Source organism: Manis javanica, chromosome 15, assembly GCF_040802235.1.
Source record: "Manis javanica isolate MJ-LG chromosome 15, MJ_LKY, whole genome shotgun sequence".
In the NCBI taxonomy this organism is placed as follows: Eukaryota; Metazoa; Chordata; class Mammalia; order Pholidota; family Manidae; genus Manis; species Manis javanica.
In genome coordinates, this window is record NC_133170.1 from 9,371,880 (window position 1) to 9,384,733 (window position 12,854).

The 12,854-nt window shown below is 42.5% G+C and overlaps 1 protein-coding gene across 2 annotated transcripts in view; it reads right to left on the reverse strand.

Moving 5' to 3' along the window:
- Positions 1–12,854, reverse strand: part of PPFIBP1 (PPFIA binding protein 1) — a 147,747-nt gene that overhangs the window by 131,168 nt on the left and 3,725 nt on the right. The window contains exon 2 of one of the 2 annotated variants that reach the window (XM_073223212.1): positions 4,542–4,618. The exons of the other annotated variant lie outside the window; for it this stretch is intronic. The gene's annotated coding sequence lies outside the window, so the exon portion shown is untranslated. The remainder of the gene's footprint in view (positions 1–4,541; positions 4,619–12,854) is intronic. 2 annotated transcript variants of the gene reach the window in all.

Sequence of the window (12,854 nt, forward strand, 5' to 3'; positions counted from 1 at the left end):
ATGCAATAAATAATATAAAAACATTAATTTATGTATTTATGTAAATTATTTTTAAAAAGACTTTCCCCATCCTTGTCTCTCCATTCTACAGGTGTGGGAGGGGGGAAGGGAATGGAAAAGCCAAAAGACACAGATAAAATTCCCAGAATAGGAATAAGAAAGTTGGTTATTTACCCAATAAAGCCCCATCCACGTTAACCTTTCCCCTGTTTCAATACTATGATGATGTAGCATTGAAAACGCAACCATGGCTCCAAGGCCAAAGAAATAAGAAGATCCAAGACACATTTTAAAGAGGACTCCCAGTGGGTGTTATCTTTAACTCCATAGAAACAACACTGTAATGGATTATAATATAATCCTAAACTGACAACATTTATAATTATTTGGCTCAATTTATTAAAACGAAAAGGTCTGAATTAATAGAAGTTAAATGGCAAAAGACAATCCTCAGGTTGAAATTCTTGAGGCAGAAATAGTTTAATGATATTAGTGGAGTCTTTTTATGTGTTTAACAGGGTCTAGCATTAAGGGCCAATCAAATGGAACCCAATTTACACATGGTACGAAAAACAAAGGCTTACTTAACAACTTTCCTCCCAAGTTATTTAGCAACCTTCTCTTTTCTCATGCTGTTACCTGAATGTTTATGATGCATGGACATGTAACAACTCCACGAATGATGCCAAAAAATCTCAACTATGTGTAAAGGAATGACTGGGTTTTGCTCTTCCAGAGAGCTCTCTGTGCTTTTTACATAATAGGTAGACAAAACAAAACATGTTTTATTTTGGCTGTGAGTAGAGTCCTAAGCTGGGGATTCATCACAAAGTTCTCCAAGCAGAAAAACTACAGAGAAGCAGGTGACATCCACAAAAGAAAAAAAAAATCTACTCAACAGGAAAATAAGTGGGTCAGATAAATGCTTCTTGCACTTAAATATAAATAATATTTAACAAAGTTTCACAAGTCCAAGCGGGTTTACCAGTTACCCTCAAATTTTTAAACAAAAAGAACAGCAACATTTTCAGCTCTGAAACTAGGAAACAATCATTACTGAGCTTCTACAAAGAATGAGCCAGGTACTGTGCTAGGCATCTTGCATATATCATCCCAACTTAATCTGGTAGACTTTACTGTTCCCATTTTGCAGATAGGAAAACCTAGGCTCATGCTGGTTAAGTAACAAAGTCACAATGTGGGCATATGCAGATATTGGGATTCCATCTGTCTGACTTTGGCTGCTACCCTCTGCCCTATAGCATCATTGTGAAATTTCAACCAGAAATTAAAGAAATGGAATTGTTTCATAAGGACAGCAGATCAGCTCTGGAGTCAGAAGCTCTAGATTTTAATTAAGCTTCTACTGCATGGAGGTTTCCTCCAAATTTAATAGAGATGAAAATAGTGTTTAACCTCATCAGGGTTGAGGTGAAAAGCGTATAAAAGCCGCAGTGAAAGGGCTTTGCAGAACAGGTTCCCACTAGCTGTTACTGTTACCAGCTATTCAAGCTCCAGCTAATGCAGCTCAGAGGCTGCAACAGGGCTGTGGGCCTGTCAGTCCACACACAACACAGCACGTTCCTTTGGAGAGGCCGAGCAACACAGAGCCTGGTGCCCAAGGGAACAAAACTTGGAGGTGAGGAGTGGAGGGGGCTTGGCCACAGTCTCTGCTCAGTCTGCCTTCTCATGCACTAAACAAATAATTATCGTGGGCCAGCTCTGTGCCAGGAACAGCCATGGTTTGCTAAGCAAGCTGCTGGTCCCAATTACTCAGCCACTTGGGAATCTATGGAAGCCCCCGGCCTTCAGGTAGCTTACAACCACCCTGGGGGAAAGTCAAACACGCCATAGCCTAAAAAAGCCTCATCCTTTCTAATCGATTTTCCCTATTGTCACACACACACATGCACACACATGCACACACGTACACACATGCACACACACACATGCACAGAGGTTTTCCTGTGGTATGTAGAGGGTTCCCATACTAGACCAAGCACTTGAGGCCTATTTATCCTCATTAGGAAGCTCTCTCATGGTCTACTTTGGGATAGAATTTTAAACACTAATGACTCAACACAGTGACTTCCAGAACAGAAAGGGTTCATTTCAGTACAGACAAAGGAAGATCGAAGACCCCAGGTGGAAAAGAAAGTTGACAGATTTGACTGCATAAAAATTTTAAGCTTCTACACAACTAAAGACGGTTAAAAAACAAACCAAAAAAAAACACCCAGGTGAAAATACTTTCAATTACTATGAGAGAGAGTCAATAGGGTTAATAAGTGAAATACATAAACTAGAGTTTATGACAAATGAGAAAAGACTAATTCCCAATGGATAAAATCAACAAAGGACATGAACACTTTGTTAAACAGGAATACAGCCAAGTCACATCAGCGTATTTGATCTTATTAACATTAAATAAGAAAAACATGCCTTTTCTCCTAGAAAATTGCCAAATATTATTAAAATTAGAAAATCACTCTGCTAATGGAAGTAAAAATTAGCAGAAATTGTTTGGCAACTGATAGCAATGTCAAGCAAGATGTCCACACGAGTCCACACCCTTTGGTTCTTCTGTCGTAAAAATAGGAGAAGCATCTACTATAAAAAACAAGTGTGATCTAAAATACAGAAAATGCTGACTGCATAGATGCTCATCATATATTGAAAACAGGCTGTATGCTCTGCAATGGGATTAAACAAATCATGAAAGATCCATAGATGGAACACTTTACAGTCCTTCAAAATAATATTTACAGATATTTTAGTGTGGGGAAAAGCAAATAATATTAAGTAAAAAGAAAAAAAACTGGGACATAAAATCATATACACAGAACATTTCAAATATGGAAAAAAATAGAAGGAAACACACCACCAGTGGTTGTACCTGTGTATGGTAGGACTACTGATGACATGTTTTGTACCTGTGTCTTCTTTTTGTTTTTTCTGTACTACTTTAATCTCCTATAAGGTTTATATTATTTGCACATATTGCATATATTACTATGTTAATATATGCAAGTATTACATATTACTTTCATAATTATAAACGAATTGAAATTGAAATAACAATCTCAACTGCAAATAATGAACATAATAGTTGGATTTCCATAATAAACAATAGCTGGAAACCCAACAGATCTCCAAGCCATTCCCCATTCCCACAAATCCTGAATCACTGTGCAGCAGCCAGGTAAGGCAGTAAACAACGGGAAAAGCACCTTTGTTTTAAATGTGGAGCTAGAAAAACACTAAGCTTCTTGATGTGAAAACAAAAACTTTTCTCCTCCCACTTTGTCAAAACATATTTGGGAAATTCACTAACCAAAACATTTTCCATCAGAGGATTTCAACCCACACACCAAAATTATCTCCTCAGAACAAGCTAGTTCAGCAAGCAGAATGTTTACCAGGAACACCCTAAAAATCAACAATTGTTTTTACAGCTCCAATAAATCCACAGCAGCTCATGTGAGTACGCAGTGTAACACACACAATCTCCAGTGTGTCTGTCACCACTTCTGAACAGGAGAGCACAACCTCCTCCCTGACGTAAGGCTTTTCCTTGGCAAGAATCAGAGATGCTGCTGAAATTAAACCTTTTGGGGTTCACCCTGTCAAAAGCTGATTTTGCAATCTTTGAGATGGTTTTCATAGAGTCAATTAATTAAGGCCAAACTCTACATTCATTATCTTATTTCATCTTCACAGAACTACACGGCAGGTCAGGGTTTCTCAACTTTAGCACCGCTGACCCTTGGGGCTGGGTAATTCTTCATTGTCAGGGCCATCCCCACACTGCAGGGGGCTTAGCGGCATCCCTCGCCTCTCCCCGTCTCCTCACCATGTGTCGGCCAATTCCCCCTCCACCCCCGTTGTGTTTCCAGACATTGCCAAATGACTCCTTCAGGGCAAAATCACCCCAGTTGAAAACATCTACTGTAAAGTACATACTATTACTGTCCCATTTTACAAATGAAGAAACTGAGACACAGCTACAGGCCGGCCCACCTACCTGCAAAGCCCAAGATCCAGTGCTCCACACTTGATTTGTGCCTAGGCAGAAGGCACATCACAGTGTGACTGGTACACACCCATCATCCCTACTTGAATCCCCTCTGCATCCCCACAAAACCCCACCTGGGCCTCAGCGATGGGCGGACTGAACCACACTGCCCTCGTTACCCACACACTTACTGAGTCCCTTCTGGGCCACAGGGCCCGACAAGACAGGCACACACATGGCCTCAACAAGCAGACAGTCTTCCTGAGGAAGTAAGACATCACCAGAGGGGAGCCGTTTGGGGCAAACTGTTCCCTCGTCTGTACAAGGGAGAGAATGCTAGGGCTGCCCTCATAACTAACTGAGACAGCGCCTGTCAAGTTCCTTCACAAAGCACAACTTCAAACAACAGCTGATAGGCACAAGCTCTGGAAGAAGCAAAGCATCTCTAATCATTGGGCTGGAAGGAATCTTTGAACTCACCACCCACTTGGTCCCTGAGCATTTAAAAACCCCAAAATTTAATTACCTGCTTCCAGGAGAGTCCAAGGGCTGAGCTGTGACTGAGGCTCTCAGCAAAGGTTTCCTCGACTGCTGGAAACGGGCCTGTAGGAAAGAGGAGGGGCTTAAGCAAAGGGCAGAGCAATAGGAAAAGTAGAAAGGTTGAGTGGCTGCAAAGCATTCCAGGGGTGCTGAGCCTGGACCTGCACCTGGAGAACAGGGGAAGACAACTTGGAGAAAGAGGTTAAGATCAGATGAGGTCACAAGGTGACCTCAAGGGGACCCGTGGTGACACTGGCCAGGGGAGATCCAAGAAATATTCCTCATAAAAAAGCAACCAAGGTCTGCTTCAAAACATACATGCAACTTACACTCTGAAGGTGGAGAACTTAGTATCTCAGCCTGAAAGATAGGCATTGGGATGGCTTCACAGCATCCCCTGAGAACAACAGGCAGACACGGGCTTTAACTTTACATAAGCAATGACTTTACCACAACCAAGAGTTAATCTGTCCTGAAAGTAAACCCAGACATCTTCCTCCCCAAGTCTACAGGGCCTCCTGTTTCCTAAGACACTCACCCAGCACAAGGGAAGAAGAGCCCAGAATAGCCACATCTTCTCTTTTTAAGATCTGCATTTCAATGGATGAACTCTCCAAACTTTAAGTATTGGCTTAAATTTCTTAAAATGCTGTGTAGGTCAAACCATGGAGCCTGCCTCCATGGTCTCCATCCCAGGACCACCAGTAAGAGAACTCTGCTGAAAGCCACAGTCCACAGGAGGTCAAAGAAAGCTCTGGAGCAGGCAGGGTGGCCTCCTGCCAAAGGTTTCCTTGGAAGATTTGTCTGGTGATGAGCTGCAGGATTCAGCAAAGAAACTAACTGCAGAGGTCCAGGTAGAAGACAATTGCAGGGTCTGTATCAGAAATGACAGGGATGTGAACCAAGGCAGTGACAGAGGGAACAGAGAGGGATTCAAAGGCGAAAACGGCAGGAAATGATGGTCAGGAGAGGGGCCCCAGGATACAGACAAAAACCTGACCCATTGCAAACTCTGATAATGTAGGTGAGCCTTGAAGGTCAAAGGGAAACTGAGGCTTAAAAGTGAGCTCTTACACTTTCGAGAACAGGGCCATCTTCACGGGCTTGTGCCCTGTGTAGTCACACAGAACCCTCAGAAAAGTGCTATGCTTGGTTTAATATTCTGTTGTCATCATCTTGAGACTCTTAATAATTTCAACTCTGAACTTGTTTTTGTAAATGAAGTCCAGTGGAACAATGGAGGGTTCATATGTGCAGAGGAGATCCCATTTAATATGTGTGGGCACTATTCCTTGCCTCCTCATTCACACATAGTGTTTGCAATGCCACGTGAGCACTGAACTTCTGTGGATTCATGAACATGTGAGTTCAGCGACCAGTTCAAGGTAAGGTGTTACAAACACAGCTGAGGAAGTAGGTGGGTGGGCGCTGACAGCTCCAAGAAGCCACGCTTCCTATTTGAATCAGAACTTGTTTGCATGTAGAAACAGGGCAATGTCTTTCTAAGAAACACAAACACCAAAGAATCCTACCATATCCTCTCTTGCTCCTATGACTTCCCTGTATTAGCCAACCACTTACACTGAAAAATGGTGGCATAGAAAGAAAAGGAAACACAGGGCAATGCATGGTTTTCCTTTCAGTGGTTACTTAAGCCAGTTCTTCCTTCTAAGCCAAAGACTAGTATGTGTATCAGGAAGTGAAATCAAAGTAGTGATTAGTTTTATGCAGTGTTTCCCCGCCCCCTATTCTAATAGGAACAATACACATACGCATGTACACATGACAAAATATGAAGTGTGTGATTTCAGTAATTCTGCATACCTAGCAAATGCACTTGTATTTGCATTTAACACTAACACTGCACCTTTTAACATACAAAGATGAATAAAATCCATGCTAATAACATTAACTTTTAATTTTTTTTTCACATAGACATTACAGAGCACATTAACACAATGACAAGTCAAGAGAGGGTATGTAGAAGAAAAGGAACAGCTTTTTATATTACAACCTTTAATGGCACTTTTTCCAACTTTTTGAATGAGGGAGCCCCACACATTTTCACTGTACAAGGGCTCCACAAATTGTGTGGCCAGCCCTACTGAGAACCTCTGAACTCAAAAATATCATGCCTATCTAAATATGCTACACACACTTGGCTAAATTTTTCCTGACGTCTTTTTTTTTTTTAAAGCAAGGTGGCTTTATTTAAGGCAAAGTACACACTCTAAGAAAAAAGGGAGTGTGAGCAGCCTCAGAGAGGAGGTGAGCTTAAAGGCTTAGGATTCTTGTCTCTTCAGGATTTCAAGAACGGGGCAAAGGGCCAGGGGGATGTAGGCTTGACATGTGGTCTCATGATGTCTAGCCCCGGTGAGGGATATTAATTCACCTATAGTCAGTCCTCTAGATAGTCTGTAAGATAAACTTAACACAAGGAATTTCTTGGTCCTGTTCTTCTCCAAGATAGTGGTTACCCTTAAGAAATGAGAACATATCATTTAGGACCGCTTGCCCTGCCTTAAGATAGGTTGTTGGCTAATTACCATAAAGTATGTTAGGAATCTTACCTCCTAACAACCTGGTTTTTAGAATTGAATCTTAGCCTTAGATGGAGTCCCTCCTATTCTTACTATACTGTTTATATCTCAGCATTTTTCATCGTGGCAGGAAAAGTTAACCACGATGGCTGTCCGTGTCCCTGCCCCACCTCATTCCCCCTCAAGGAACGCAGACCCTTGAAGCCTTTCGGGGAAAGTGGGTGTCGGTCAGCCTTTCGCGCTGCCTCCTGCGGAGGGAAGTGCTGGCCCTGTGGGTCCAGCAGTTCCAGTTCCCGTGCTGCCCGTCAGGGAGAGAGGGGTCATGGAGCTCTCTCAGCTTCCTGATGTCTTTTAAAACAGCCCCCAAATGACCCCCCAAAGGAATGATGGGAGTGTGAAGCCGAATTTTAGGACCATGCCCTTAATTACTGAATTGCTTCAACCCTGTCCTCCCATTCCTTCCCCTCATGTCATTACAACAATAAATGTGCTGAGGCACCATAACCCAGTGTCTTTCCAACTAAAGATCTTTCTAGAAATAATTAAACTGAAGGCTAAAGAAGACCTTACCAGAGCAGCATTTGATGCAGGGGCCTGTCTGCTGGAAATCCTCCCATAGAGTACTTCCTGGTGCTCTGGTGGTTCAGTTGTAACCAAACCCAGGCTGTTTCTCACCACTTGAGTGCCCAGGTTTCCACTGGGAAGTTGTTCTGCGAACCATTAAGCCTGATTGTCTAAAAATTCCTCCTTCAAAGACAGTCAAGTTTTCCTTCGTCTCCTTTCATTCTCCTCCTCCTTTTTGTACCACCACTTTCCACTCCAGCAAATTAATTTCCTGCTCGGAGACACATCCGGGCACATGTGCCAGTTTGTATTGTTTAGATGGGAGACTTCTGTCATTTTTACAAATTTTTCCTCTGTACCCATAATCCCAAGAGCCAGCCTCTCAGGAGCCTGGGTGATTTGTCTATGAATATTCTTTCATGCCTCCTATTAAACTGAAAGAATGCAGAGTGCAGACTGCCTGCAGTGCACTTACCCAACTCTTACCCTTTCCTATCACATTTTTCTGTTTCTCCTATCCTTTCCTCCACCCCATCTGAAAAGGGTGCCTATGGGTTTCAAGGCTGACCTGCCACTCTCCACCTGACTGCATCCACCCGCATCCTCCCCCCTGGACTTTGCACTCCCTCCCTCCTCTCGTTTGCTGCTTTCCCATCGCCCTCTGCTGCACCTTCCCCAGAGCCAGGCTGTCAGAGCAGGCTTCTGCTTGTTCAAGTCCTTGAAAGGCTGGGCCTGCAGGGCTACCTGGTGCTGCTCATCACCTCCCATGTAGTCCTGTCTTTTGCGCTCTGGATTCTGTCTCTGCTGGGCAGCTAAAACCACTGTAAGTCCACAGCTGGCCAGGTGCTGGGCCAGGGCCGTCTCTCAGACCCAACCTCGTGAGAAGTGTACTGCCCTGGATGGCACGGCCCCCTTGCGTTGGGCGTACCTCCTTCCTTTGCCACCACGATCCTCCCCTCCTTGGGCGGTTCCCGCTCTATCACTTCCCGTAACTTTTCACTAGCCTGACCGTGTCCAAATGTCAGGAGTTCCCTGAAGGCTGTGTGCTTGCTTCTCTTCTTATTCTACATCTTCTTCTTTAGTGAGTTCATCTATTCTCACTCTTCATGTACCCGTCCTATAGAGATGAGATTTTTGCCTGAACTCCAAACCTAAATTTCAAATTCTTACTTAATAGCTTCTTGTGGATAAAATCAACTAACAGTTCTTAACGGCTGTTCGCATGTCAAGTACAGATCTACGCCAGAGGCGATAACATGAAGCGGTTGAGTAAACAAACCTAGAGGCTGTACCCACCTGCATTTAAATCCTGAGTCCAACAGACACAATCTGTGTGACCTGGGGAAGAAATTCATTGAACCTCGCAGTGCAGCTGACTCCTCAACTGCAATAAGGAATAATAACTACACTTTCTTAGGGCTGATGTAGACAGTCAATACAAAGTAAAATATGTAAGATGCTTGGAATATACCAAGTGCTCTGTAAGCATTAGGAACCATTGCTGTTTTCCTCTTAAAAATCTCATGAGACAGGTAATATTATTTTACCCACTTACACAATGAAGGATGAAGGTAGGTTATTGTGGGTCACGATGGAAGCGCAAACTCTGGACGTTCAAATATTAATTCATCCTATTTCCCATTAAAATTCAACTGCTTGTGGGCCTTTCTTGAATAAGGTGTTCCGTCCCTCTTCCCTCTTCTCACCTCTTATACTTCGTAACATCGAACATACTGGTTCCAAAGTCATCGTTGTAAAATATTTCTCATACCCCTCCCTGCCTTAAGGAAACAAAGCAAAACAAAATGCACTTTGAAACATAATCCGGTCACTCTTTAAGAGCTCGAAGATCTGTTTCCATATCTCACCTATCTTAACAATATTGATCTACCTTATCTTCCTGTAAAACGAATCTCACTATATTCTGTTTTGCCCCAACGCTCACCTCCCACCACGGCCTCCTCAAAGTGTCCTACTCACCCTTCAGTGTGCATTCAAATCCCACCTCCTCTAATGGGACCCCGCGAAGGCCAATCCGTTTTTTGAGTGACTAATCTAATTCATTGCATGATCTTCCCCTACCTAGTTACAAAAGACCAAACAAATTGGCTTTTTAAACTTTAATGCTCTTCTATATTTCAAGAGTAATAGATGAGTGTAAAAACAAACATTAATATGCTATAAAAAAGTTAAGGCTCCCTTCATCTTTCCTGCCATCCTAATCCCATCCTTCATAAATCACATTAGTAACTCTTCATGCATTGACATATAAACTACATGTTTGTGCTCGGCTTATTTATTAAACATACATGTATTTATATGTATAAGTTTATTTAATACATATAAATATATATAAGCTTATATATTATATATATATTTCTTATATATACAGTAGACATCTCTATAAATCAGTGTATTTTTTCAATCTTTTAAACAGCTAAATCGTATTCTAAATCTGTCTTTTATTATGGTTATGGGTAAGGAGGGTCATCCCCTTTCTGCTCTCATCTCCTGCATACCGATATTCTTAAGGGTAAAAAGCATGTTTTATTTGTCCTCACACCTCCATGAGGACTTCATAGGAAGGCCAAGAGTTGTTTAACACATATTTGAGGACATAACAATATCTGTCATTGATCCAGGGCTCACTGTGTGTCAGGAAAACAGCTGTTAGTGCTTCATATATGTTATCACACTTGATCCTCATCAACACCCCATTCTTCCCATTTTACAAAAGACAAAAATCACACAGCTAGTAAAGACAAGGGACTATAATCTACATTCGTCTGGCTCTGGAGCCCACACCCTTCATCCCTATGGTACAACTAACAAATTTCTCTTGAGGACATCCTCTCCTTTTTCAGCCAAAGCTGCAGAACGTTAGAGCTCCACGCATTCTGGCTTAGGCAGGTGGGACAGAGGATAGGAGATGGGTGCCGAAATGCATGGCATAGATGGAGGCAGTTGTTAGAGCTAGAAAGCTAATGTACCATCTAGCCATTCCATTACGTTTGCTAGATTCAGTCTACTAGAAGTTGAATTACCTGCCTCCCCCTTTACAGGCTACCCACTGCATTCCCCTCCAGTAGTAGCTGTCACCAGTTGTTGAAAATCTGTATGTCAAATGTACCACTATTATGTCTATTAATAATTTCTAATTATTTATAATCCTTACAAAAATTCTACAACACAAATATCAGTACCCTCATTTTAAAGACAGGAGAGCTGAGACCCAGAGAAGTTAAATTACTTGCCGACATTAGACTGTAATAAATAGCAGAGCTGGGACTCAAGCTGCGGGTCTGTGTGGTTCCAAAAACCCACCTCTTTTTTGTCATACAGAAAGTTGACTTTTAATTCTTGGAGAAAAATGAACCCTGACTTTTTAAAATTTAGACCCGGTTAAGATTACATTTAGCTACACATAAGACCCACCTCCTGGGGTTTAATCAAAGAGAGATTTTATTTTGCTCACAAAACGTCAAGAAACAGGCAGACGAGGTCTGGAACAGCAGGTTCGGAATGCCGTCAGCTTCTCAGCTGGCTTTACCGAGTCTGTGGCCACAAGTGGCTTCTCCACTTAGAAAACAATGTTCACATTCCAGAAGAAAGTTCATAGAGCAAAAGGCCTAATGGGGGAGTATATGGAGAGCGTCCCCTTAGACGAGTTTTGAGAGGCAGTGGGGGAAGGGGGAAGCCCCACCCAGCCACTTACATTTCTTTGGCCAGGACTACATCACTTAGACACCCCCAGCTGCAAAGGACTCTGGGAAATCAAGTTGCTTTTTTTGGCCATGGTCGTAAATTAAACAAAATGGGTTTGGCTATGGGACAACATGTGAGGGTGGGATGCTGGTCAGGCCCACATGGTCAGGTGAGGTAGAGCACAAGTCATCCTAGAGAATCTAGGTACCACGAGGAGAGAAAAGGAGTAGAAGACCCTTAAATCTGTACTTAGAAGCTTTCTCAGTTGTGCAAAGTCACAACCTGGTGGGGGTGGAGGATGGAAAGTTTCACAAAAGCTGTCCAAGCAGCTGATCTGGAGGAAAAACACTGAGACCCCGGTGACTTCGCACCATTGCCCTGATCGATTCACAGGTTCACGCAGTGCTTCCTCCGCAGCCTCGCTCGCTTCCCTGAGTCAGCTCACATGAGAACCTACAGGCTCCCTTGACTATCATTGCAAAGAAAAAGTAGAGTATGTTCAGATTCTGATTCAGGCAAAACAAAATTCTCTACTATGTGTCTTTATACGAGGCAGCATTTTAAGAAACAGGTAACGGTTGCAGGGATGTTATTTATGCAACTGCAGCCACACTATCAAGTTATCATATTAAGAAAGTCAGCCATAGCGTTTTAGCCCTGTTTTCACTTTCTCCCAAGTAAATTTAATAAACTTTCCCCATAAAAACCTCATAAAAATCTGTGGTGGAGAGATGAATATTTTGTGCAAAGTACAATAGATGGAGAGAATGACTCAGAGCCAGCAAAGAAGCTAGATCCTAGGCACAAAAATACAAAACAAGGTCAGCTTACTTACTGATATGATGCGTATCTAATTCACAGCATGGAAGCACAGGCTTCCCAATGGGCCTACCCGCTTCTTCCCAAGAACAGCCTTGCCTGCCTAAAGAATTTAGCCACTTATTTATGGATGGACTTATCACTGAGAGCAACACCTTTTGTTTCCCACCAGGTAAAACACAGTTTGGCCTTTTAAACAGACATATACATACACTAGGAGTCAGCACGCCTGCTCTCTTGAACTTGCATCTGTTTTTATGTCAAACACTTGATTTCTATAAATCAAAGGAAAGGTGAAAATACCTAGCTGCACTCTGGTGCTCAAAGGGTACCCATAAAATCTACACCCAGTCCCAAAGGTATAGTACTTGATCTTCCTCCATGATCCGTATTTGAGACACGAGCCGTTACCAGAATGACTGGTATCAAATGCAATTCGAGTTCATACAATTCCTTCAGTCCTGGACATTTTTAGGTGCACCACTATGCAGGAACCACCAAATGATCTTTCTATTCTGAACCTATTACACTTGCCAATGAAAACAAGGATGTGCGTATGAACCAGTCAAAATGTGAGTCACACCAAGTTCTAGGCAGACCCAAAACCGAAGTTCAGTCGTTTGCATACATACATGCACCCAGACTACTCAGAGTCCAAACCCACATTTCAG